Source organism: Peromyscus maniculatus, chromosome 7, assembly GCF_049852395.1.
Source record: "Peromyscus maniculatus bairdii isolate BWxNUB_F1_BW_parent chromosome 7, HU_Pman_BW_mat_3.1, whole genome shotgun sequence".
Lineage (NCBI taxonomy): Eukaryota > Metazoa > Chordata > Mammalia > Rodentia > Cricetidae > Peromyscus > Peromyscus maniculatus.
Genome location: NC_134858.1, coordinates 13248618 through 13258185, shown reverse-complemented (window position 1 = coordinate 13258185; position 9568 = coordinate 13248618).

Below are 9568 nucleotides of genomic sequence, written 5' to 3'. Positions count from 1 at the left end.
AAAGAACACATTCTGATGCTTCAAGTAAATCCTTAATGTGTATCTCTGCCCCTCTGAGTAAACTAGCCTTTATCTCCCAAGATCAAGGGACAAGAATGATGTTACAAGCAATTAGCCTCAAATCAATCGCAATTAGTCTATGTGTAATGAACAGGTTTAAAATTCAGGATTTTAGATATTTATTAATCTGATCAAAATATTTGTTGCATACTCATTATACATAAGGAATAGAGTAGTGTTGAATTTGTCACAAACATCTCTAAGGCCCCCACAACAGTTACATACTAATCACTGAACACCTATGACCTAGATAATCTACAACTGTACACAGAATGCATTTCATTCCTGGCTCAGGGTCTTTACAAGAGTAGTTGCTAACACCCTCAACATATCCCTTGATTCTACCTACTAATGGAGAGCTCCAAAAACCTAGAACCCCCTGTCTTTGTTGCTGTTGTATTGCTATGAAGAGACACCATGGCCACAGCAACTCTTATAAAAGCATTTAACTAAGGTTTCCTTACAGTTTCAGAGATTTAGTCCATTGTCATCCTGGTGGGAGCATGGTGGCATACAGGCAGACATGGTGCTGGAGAAGGAGCTGAGAGTTCTACATCCAGATATGCAGGCAGAAAGAAGAGGGAGAGCCACTGGGCTTGACTGAGCTTCTGAAAACCTCAAAGCCCACTTCCAGTGACACACTTCTTCCAACAAAGCCACAGCTGCTAATCCTTTCAGATAGTGCCACTCGCTGATGACTAAACATTCAAACCTATGAGTTTGTGAGGGCCATGAGTATTCAACCACTACACTCCCCAATCATGGTGAGAAAGAGATAAGATCCAGGTGAGGTCAGAGAACAACCCTGCTGCTCAGGAGACAGAAAAGCCAATAGATCAGGGGCCTCAAGAAGCTATAAAAAGCAAGGACATTAGTTATCTCATGGAACTGCCACACAGGAGTGAAGCTCTGTGGACAACTTGTTTTTACTTTATCAGAACCCAGGTTTGATTTCTGATCCACAGAGCTACAAGATAACACATTTTTTAAGTTACTAAGTGTATATTTAATTTACCATGACAGCAGTAGAAATTAATACTGGAGTTTGTCTGAACTCAAAATAAAATGGTCCCATTAATTAACTGTGTAATCAGTGCATCGCACTTAATATTCCCAGTGTGTCAATTTCTTTACCTGCAGATTAGAGATAATAATATCTACTCTCTAACCTCATGAACTGTTCAGTGAGAGGAACTATAAGATAGAACAAGGGACACTAGCCCACTCTAACACGTGGCTCTGGCAGGCCTTGCCCTTCTCCCCATTCCCTCTGCCTTGCTAAAAACCATTAGACTACATTCCTAAAGGTACCCACCCAGGTCTATTCCCTTATTTGGCCACTGAGGCTAACCAAAGTCCAGCAATCAAAAGCCCCCTTTGGCTCACCAAATTAACATGCCCAGTTAAGATTAAACACCTTATCCTAACACCGGTTTCCCCCGTTACCTTTACAAACTGCCATTTGCCTATTGCCATGTCTGTCTCCTCTCTATCCAGAGGCAGTCCTTTGTCCCTCCAGGACAAATACTCCTTCCCTCTTTCCCTTGTCCCCTTCCCCTTCTCTCTTGTTCCCTGTCTCTTTTACCACAACATCCTAGTCCATTCTAACACAGACCTCCTCCCCTTCTCCTAAAATTACACCTGCAAGATCATTTGTTGTTGTTTTTCTGCCTGTCAGAAACCAGCCACTTTACTTTTCTCTCCGGCTGAATAAAGAATGTCTCTGTGAAAATGGGTGAGTGGGTGTGGTTTGTGCCTAATCCAGGTTCTGGAAGGGAAGGAGCCCCCACTGTATGGGAGTCCCCTTCAATAACTCCAGTCAGAGGTTATTGGCACATGGAGTAGCTGATGAGTATATTACTCTAGGAAAAGTAGCCACAGTCTCTACCACATTACCAAGGATTAGTATGAGACCCTTTACCCTAGGCTAATGGAGACTTCACTGATGTAAGATATTTAGGGGATGGGAGAAGACCTGACCACAACACCATGAGAGATTTTACTGCACACTTCTCCTTTATGGATGATCCTAAGAAGTCAGGCTGCTTGCAATGGAAGTGATGTTTGTTTGAAATCTCATGCATCTGTGCCCCTTACTGTGTCCACAGTTGGGATGTGATGTGGCTATTCATCCACTGTGTTCAGTTCCTCTTCCTCCACATTAACTCTAACCAACAAGGGAGTGTCAACTGAGGCAGCAGCAAAAAGACTACCTCTGCAAAGAGCAGACTGCATCTCCTAGCGATGTCTGAGGCTCTGCAATCATCAACTGGTCTCACATAGTAAGAGCAGAGTCTTGACATCAGCAATGCCCGTACTCCACAGGCTTCTGTTTCCAAAGACAAAAGAGGTCAGAAGACTCAACTTCCCACAGACAAAAGAGAAGGTTCTAAATAACACAACAGATTCTGGAGTTGGGGAAGAGAACTTGGAGTGCTAATATTAGCATCACCCTGTAGCATAGATTCTACTCCTAGAGAAGAGCCAACATAACTTCAATGAACCTGGTTCGATGCCCTCTTCAGAATCAGTGTGGGGATTCAATGGTATTTGTTGTTTTGCCCTAGTTTAATGTGGAATCCTGGGAATGACAATGAAAGTAGTTTCTTGACACTTTAGTGCATCCAGGAGTCCTAAGAAAACTCTTTATTTTAAGCTCCACTGGGAAGAGGAAAATAATCAATAGTGGTTGTACACAGCAGTGCATACTTGCTGAAGAAATATTACAGAGACTGGAAAACCAACTGATTAAGAAAGTAAGGAAGAGTAGACAGAAACATTTTCTTTGTGAACTGGCACTAATTATGCAGCTCAAATAGTTAAATGTGTACCTTGTCTTTATATCAAATATTTTTACAAACTTTCTTCTATGACTTTCCCCAAAGAGTTTCTCTGGGATCTTCACTCCCAACAGTCTCTATGCTATTAGCACAGAAGTAAAAGTCTTGTCACTTGAGTCAGCCACCTCTTCTTCCCACTCCAAATGGACGTATCTAAGAAGGCCACAATGTGGAGTGCTGTTTCTGTTTCAAGATGGTTAGATATCAGAGGACTTTACAGTATTTTTATAATCTTATAATTATAAATAAATCCATAAATGTCTTATCCAAGAGTACTATAAGATTACTTATCGCTGAACTAAATTCTCAACTCTCCATGCAGGTGTCAAATATGACAAAAGCAGCCTATGGACAGGGCATCTTTGTCCTTGCTTCTGATAATTGGTCTTTGAATAAATCCACAAGTTTGTCTTAGTGATTTCTAGGGCACACACACACAATTTTCACCAGGTCCACCCTCTTCCCGTCGCAGCTCTTGCTTCCATAACAACCGAGTCCCCATTGATTTGACAGAAGCAGTCATCTTATTGGTACCCATAGCTGCAGACACAAACTCTAGTCTCTCACAAAAGTAGGAAGAGAACTATATAACTCTTAATGAAGGCTAATCAATGTTCTATGGATAATAAAGGGAAATAAGACAGAGAACAGTTTACAACAACCTACTTGAGAACAAGCAATGACTGATGTTCCTAGGAGGGCATGTCTCTGTTTCACTCCCACTATCTCTCTGGAGCCAACCTCTGACTCCCGTTTCTGGTACAAGAAAGGCTGTCTTGTCCATGGATCAGTAGCTTAACAAGCTGCCTCCTGCCCCAGGGAAAGTAAAACCCACCTTTCTTATCTCCTCCTTCAGCCTGCCTTCCAAGTCATCACATCCTGGGCTAAAATTCACTTCCTTCCAAATGATCAGCAAAAATTTGTTGTATTGCCATCCTTAAATAATGAAGTTTGGGTGAGGTCTAGTGATGTCATTATAATCCTTGTTAATCAAGGTCTTTTATTCTCTACCAATTCCTAAAGAAAAATCATGGGACTCTTGTCTCGTGTACCACACAGGCTTATCATCTTAATATACAGGTAAAGGTCCAGGTCTGAGGTGAGTCACCTCTTGTTTGTAACCAAACACAACAGGAATCATATTATTATGCTCCACATATCTGCTAAGGGAAGGATTCTTTTCAATTATCCTGTGAGAAACCAAAATAACTGTGAAATTTTCATTTTGCAAATAATTCATCTTTTCTTGGGAAGAGAGTTCTCTGCACCATGCTATGTCTAGTTGAATCACATGGAAATTTTCATGTGAAAACTTTAAATGAAGATTTTAAATTCTGGTTTATCTTTACTTACTATCATTGGGTGTATATCAATTGTGCATAGTAATGAGTTTCATAAAGACATTTCCATCCACGTATATCATGTACTTAAAACATCTCACATTCAGTGATGTCTCCTTTTCTCTTCTCTGTCCAGATAGTTCTCCTTCTACTTCATGTCACATGACTATGTATACATAGATATGTGATATGAGTGATTTATATGTATATTTTTTATTTCATCCATTCATCTGTTTCTAGAAATCTGATCTGGTCCATTACTTAATGTTTATAATAGAGTTGCCCAAAACATGAATATATGGGCATCTTAGTTAGGGTTTCTATTGCTGTGAAGAAATACCATGACCATGGCGACTCTTATGAAGGAAAACATTTAATTGGAGTGGGTCACTTACAGTTCAGAAGTTTAATCCATTATCATCACAGCAGGAAGCAAGGAAGCATGCAGGCAGACATGGTGCTGGAGAAGGAGTTGAGAGTTCTTACATCTTGATTCACAGGCAACAGGAAGTAGTCTGAGGCACCAAGCACATCTTGAGTGGAGGTGACCTCAAAGTCTACCCCCACAGTGACACATTTCCTGCAAAAAGGCCACAACTACTCTAACAAAACCACACCTCCTAATAGTGCCACTCCCAGTGAACTCATGGGGGCCTATTACATTCAAACTACCACAGTGGGCATGTCTATGGTGTGCTTGGATTCTTTGTATAACTACCCAAGAGTGATATAGCTAGACCATATGGTAACTCTACTTTTAGTTTTCTGAGGAACCCTTATACTAATTTCCACGGTAGTTTGTGCTGGATAGCTTTATGTCAACTTGACACAAGCCAAAGTCATATGAGAGGAGGGAACCTCCATTAAGAAAATGCCTCCTTAAGATCAAGCTGTAAGGCAACCCTGTAGAGCATTTTCTCAGTTAGTGATCAATAGGGAAGGGCCAGTACATTGTGGGTGGTGCCTTCCCTGGGCGGGTGTTTCTGGATTCCAAAAGAAATCAGGCTGAGCAAGCAAGAAGAAGTAAGCCCTTTAAAAGGACTTCTTCATGCCCTCTGCATCACCTCCTGTCTCAAGGTTCCTGCCTTGTTTGAGTTCCTGCCCTGACTTCCTTCAGTGATGGGCTGTGGTGTGAAAGTGTAAGTCAAATTAGCCCTTTCCTCTCCATCTTGCCTTTGGTCATGTAGTGTCATCATAGCAATAGTAACTAGTGAGGACAAGGCTGCCTCCAGTCTTCATTCCAACCAGCCGTATGAAAGCACTACTTTCCTTCACCCTCACCAGCATTTGTTGATTTCTTTGCCATTGCCATTCATATTGATGTGACAGAGATGATCAATGTAATTTAGATGTTTGTTTTCCTGATAGTGAGAGGTTTAATGTTTCTCTTTTACATTTAGTGACTATTTTCAGTTCACCTTTTAGGAACTATTGGTTTATTCATTTGTCCATTTATTGATCTTGCTGTTTGGTTTGGGTAGCTGATTTTTATTAAATTTAGTTATTAATCTCCTGTCAGGGATATAGTCATCAAAGATTTTCTATTGTTCTCTAGTCTACCTAATCACTCTGATTGTTCCCACTGCTGTCCAGAAGCTTTTCAGTTTTAGACAGTCCCACTCAAAGATTTAGGGGATTATTTCCTGTGCAATTAGTCTTAAAGAAAGTCCTTGCCTGTATCTGTATTTTGAATTTTTCATCATTTCTTCCAGTAGTTTCAGATGTTTGGGTTTTAGTATAAGTTCTTTGATTCATTTTGAATTGATGTATATAGAGAGTGACATTAGGTATTTGATTTCATTCTTCTACCTGTGGATACCCAGTTTTCCCAGCACCACTTTTTGAAGACACTGTCTTTCCTCCAGTGTATATTTTTCTCTTCTGTATAAAAATCAGGTGGTCATAGCTCTGTGGACTTGTATTCTGTTGCACTAGTCTAGAGATTCTGAAACTAGCTTATTAGAGCAATATAAGTATTGTAAAACAAGATAAATGTTTTAAGTCAAATGGGAATACATTGATACATAAAATTTCATCACTATTTTAAAGTCATTATTCATCAACATGTATCAAAGCTCAGATCGAAAAAATGGAAAGAGAGTTGATATTACATAAAACCCACAAGTGAATATTTTTACACAAGCTATCTTACTTAATCATGACAATCAGCCTGAAAGGTGAAGAGTGTTATTCCCATTGAATGAATTGAGAAAATATGTTATAATGTTATATACCTGGCAGATAGAAAACATGGGGTTTAAGTTAGTCCTCTCTTGATGCAGGATCTGTGTACTGTATTTACAACAGGTATACAAGAAACTTGAAAAAGAGTAAGCTTTAAGCAAGATTTCTCATAGAGTGTTACTGATGTGAGCTTTTGCAAACCACATTTTGTTTTGCTTTGATGTTTCTGTTGCTAGGTTGTGTGGGTAACCCTGCAGCACTGGTGACTTAGTAAACAGAGGATGGGTCACCAGCCCCAGCTGCTAGGTGATGGATGGAATGGTGTTGAGAATACTCTTCCCAAGAAAAATTAACTATTTGCAAAGTAAAAATTGTACAGTTGTTTAATAAATCAACTCCAATGAAACACAACCCATTACCTTCAAGATTCATGATGGCAATGTCCCTTGAGTCTGTGAAAAAAATACAAACTTCTCACACTTGCATAAGAGATTTTTCTTTAACTAATGAATCCTATGAGGTGCCCAACAGCAAAGCACATTCATATTCATTATTTTTTTTTTTAATTTTACAAGTGACGAATCCATACATTCAAGAAGTTACATTGCTTGTAAGCAATGAAGACACAGTAGTGAAATCCCTAGAGCTCACAGAACCAGAAATTCTAAGCCATATTTATAGCTTGGCAAGGCCAAGAAAAGCTGCTGTATAAATGTATGACTGAGAAAATAATTTGGGGAAGATTGGATGGTCAGTAGTGGAACACTGAGTCAATACCCCATGAACTGGAATTTCCAGGTCATTTCAAGGCAGGAAGGTGTCTTGGCTTTTCAATTAATAAACTCTGGGGTCTTTATACTCTAGAACTGTCATGAAGAGAGCAATCTGGGTACCATGCCTACAAACCAGAAGTTAATCAATTATATTAAAAACTAGGGAGTACCAGCCTATGACATAATAATAAAAAAACATTAACTCATGTTCCCTTTCAAACTCCCTTTTCTTTCAACACTCTTGCCAAAATATATAAACTACTATAACATAAAACAGCAAGTCTAAGTTAAAAGCTCCAAAATTATCTATATAGTTACAGCAGCACAGCAACAGCAAACAGGAATACTGTGTATTCAGGAAGACTTTGATGTAGTATTCTAAAATAAACCATCATTTCTTACTTTCCAGACATTACACTTCAATTCTATCTGAGAGGCTTAAATAAGTGGAACTTTCAATAACTACTAGGGGAAAGAATGATTTATAGTTTGTAGATGTAACCAACCGTCTTATTAAATAAGAAACACAGAACCAATGCAAAGAAGAAAGCCAAGAGAAGAAAGTCAGAGCTAAGAGCTAAAACCTTACTCTTCCTCCTGCGGTGGTTCTACCTCTCCGAACCAGAGCTACTTCCTGTGTGTCTGTCTTTTTATAGTGTTTCTGTTCTGCCTTCTCATTGGTTGTAAACCCAACCACATGACCGCCTCATCACAGCCTGTCTGTATAAACCTCCAGGTTTTCTATTGATTGGTATTGAGATTAAAAGCATGTGTATCCAATACTGGCTGTATCCCTGAACACACAGAGACTTACCTAACTCTGCCTACCAAGTGCTGGGATTACAAGCATACGCCACTATTGCCCTGTTTTCCTATGACTTGCTAATAGCTCTGACCCCCGGGCAACTTTATTTATTAACATACAAATAACATTTGAATACAAGTAAAATATCACCATAATAGTTAACTTAGAAACTTATCTAAGAGGATTAAAAGAAAAAACCTGTCATATCCTTGAAAACAGAGTATGTAAGGAAATAGAGAAATGGAACAAATTCTATTCCGGGGTAAGAATGACTTATTTTAAATAAAAATAAAAATGATGATGAAGTATAAATAAGCTATATTTAATATAATCTATCAATTAAAATTCATTTTTCTTTATTTCCCTAACCACATACAACATACAAAACAAATAAAATATCTGATGCATGGCATGTCTACTGGCCATTTACTGTCTTCATTCTGGTCATGTGACAGTCTTCTGTAACTGAAAATCATTTGGAATTGTACAAATGTGATTTAAAATGAGCTGAACTTGGAAAATCTAATATCAACTATGAAAAATTTAACTCAATTATTCACAAATATTTTTAAGCATGAACTGTGCACTCCAGGCATATTGCTGGGTGCTTCACTCATGACACAGAGCATAGCAGCATATGAAACAGATATGTGCTGTACATTCTTATCACTAAAAATGGAGACGCTCCCTTTCTGCAATATCTGATTAACTGGTACTCACCTCACATTCCTGCCTTAAGCAAGCAAATACACAAAGCATGTGAGAGTGCTACTTTCATGGATAAATTGATAGACAAAGAAAGCAGCACCATCTTTAAGTGAAACAAAAGAGGTCATCTCCATGATCCCCAGAACTTGGCTGACTTAGGCACAACCTCATACTCACAGCACAGAGAAAAGAAAAGCATAGTAGCCCATGAGTTCCAGAGAAGAAAGGCAACAGCAATCCAAGGAAAAACCTGGAGCACTGAAGTCACAGAAGACATCATCAGAATGGAGGACACTGTACAGTGCCACAGATTGTTGGACACACTCCATTGTCCCCAGAGGTGACTGCTACAGACTGAATAGGCTCATGGACATAGTTCAAGAAAATAACATGTGTGCCCCCACAGAGTGAAGGGGTGATGTTAAAGTCAGAGAGTGCAACTAAGGTGCCAGAATGTCCACCTCAGGACTAAACATTATGTCTTCCAGTTAAACTGCTCTCAATCTTCCCTCAGCAAACATTACACGTGCCTAAATAGGATTAGAGAAAAGTTCTTGAAGGTAATAGTTCCAACAACAAAACATAGAGCTCTTTGAAGGAGAAAACAGTCCAAATTCTGTAGGATACAGTATCCACAATATCCAACATAGTTCTTTAAATATTTGCATGTAGAGACACAGAAAAGATAATGTGTAATAAAGAAAATTTGTCATATGGTTGTCATAATTAGAGCCTTTATTGCTGTAATGAAACACTGTGACCAAAAACAACCTTATGAGGAAAGGGCTTATTTCATCTTACAGGTTGCAGTCTGTTGTGAATGGAAGTCAGGGAAGGAATTCAAGCAGGAACCTGGAG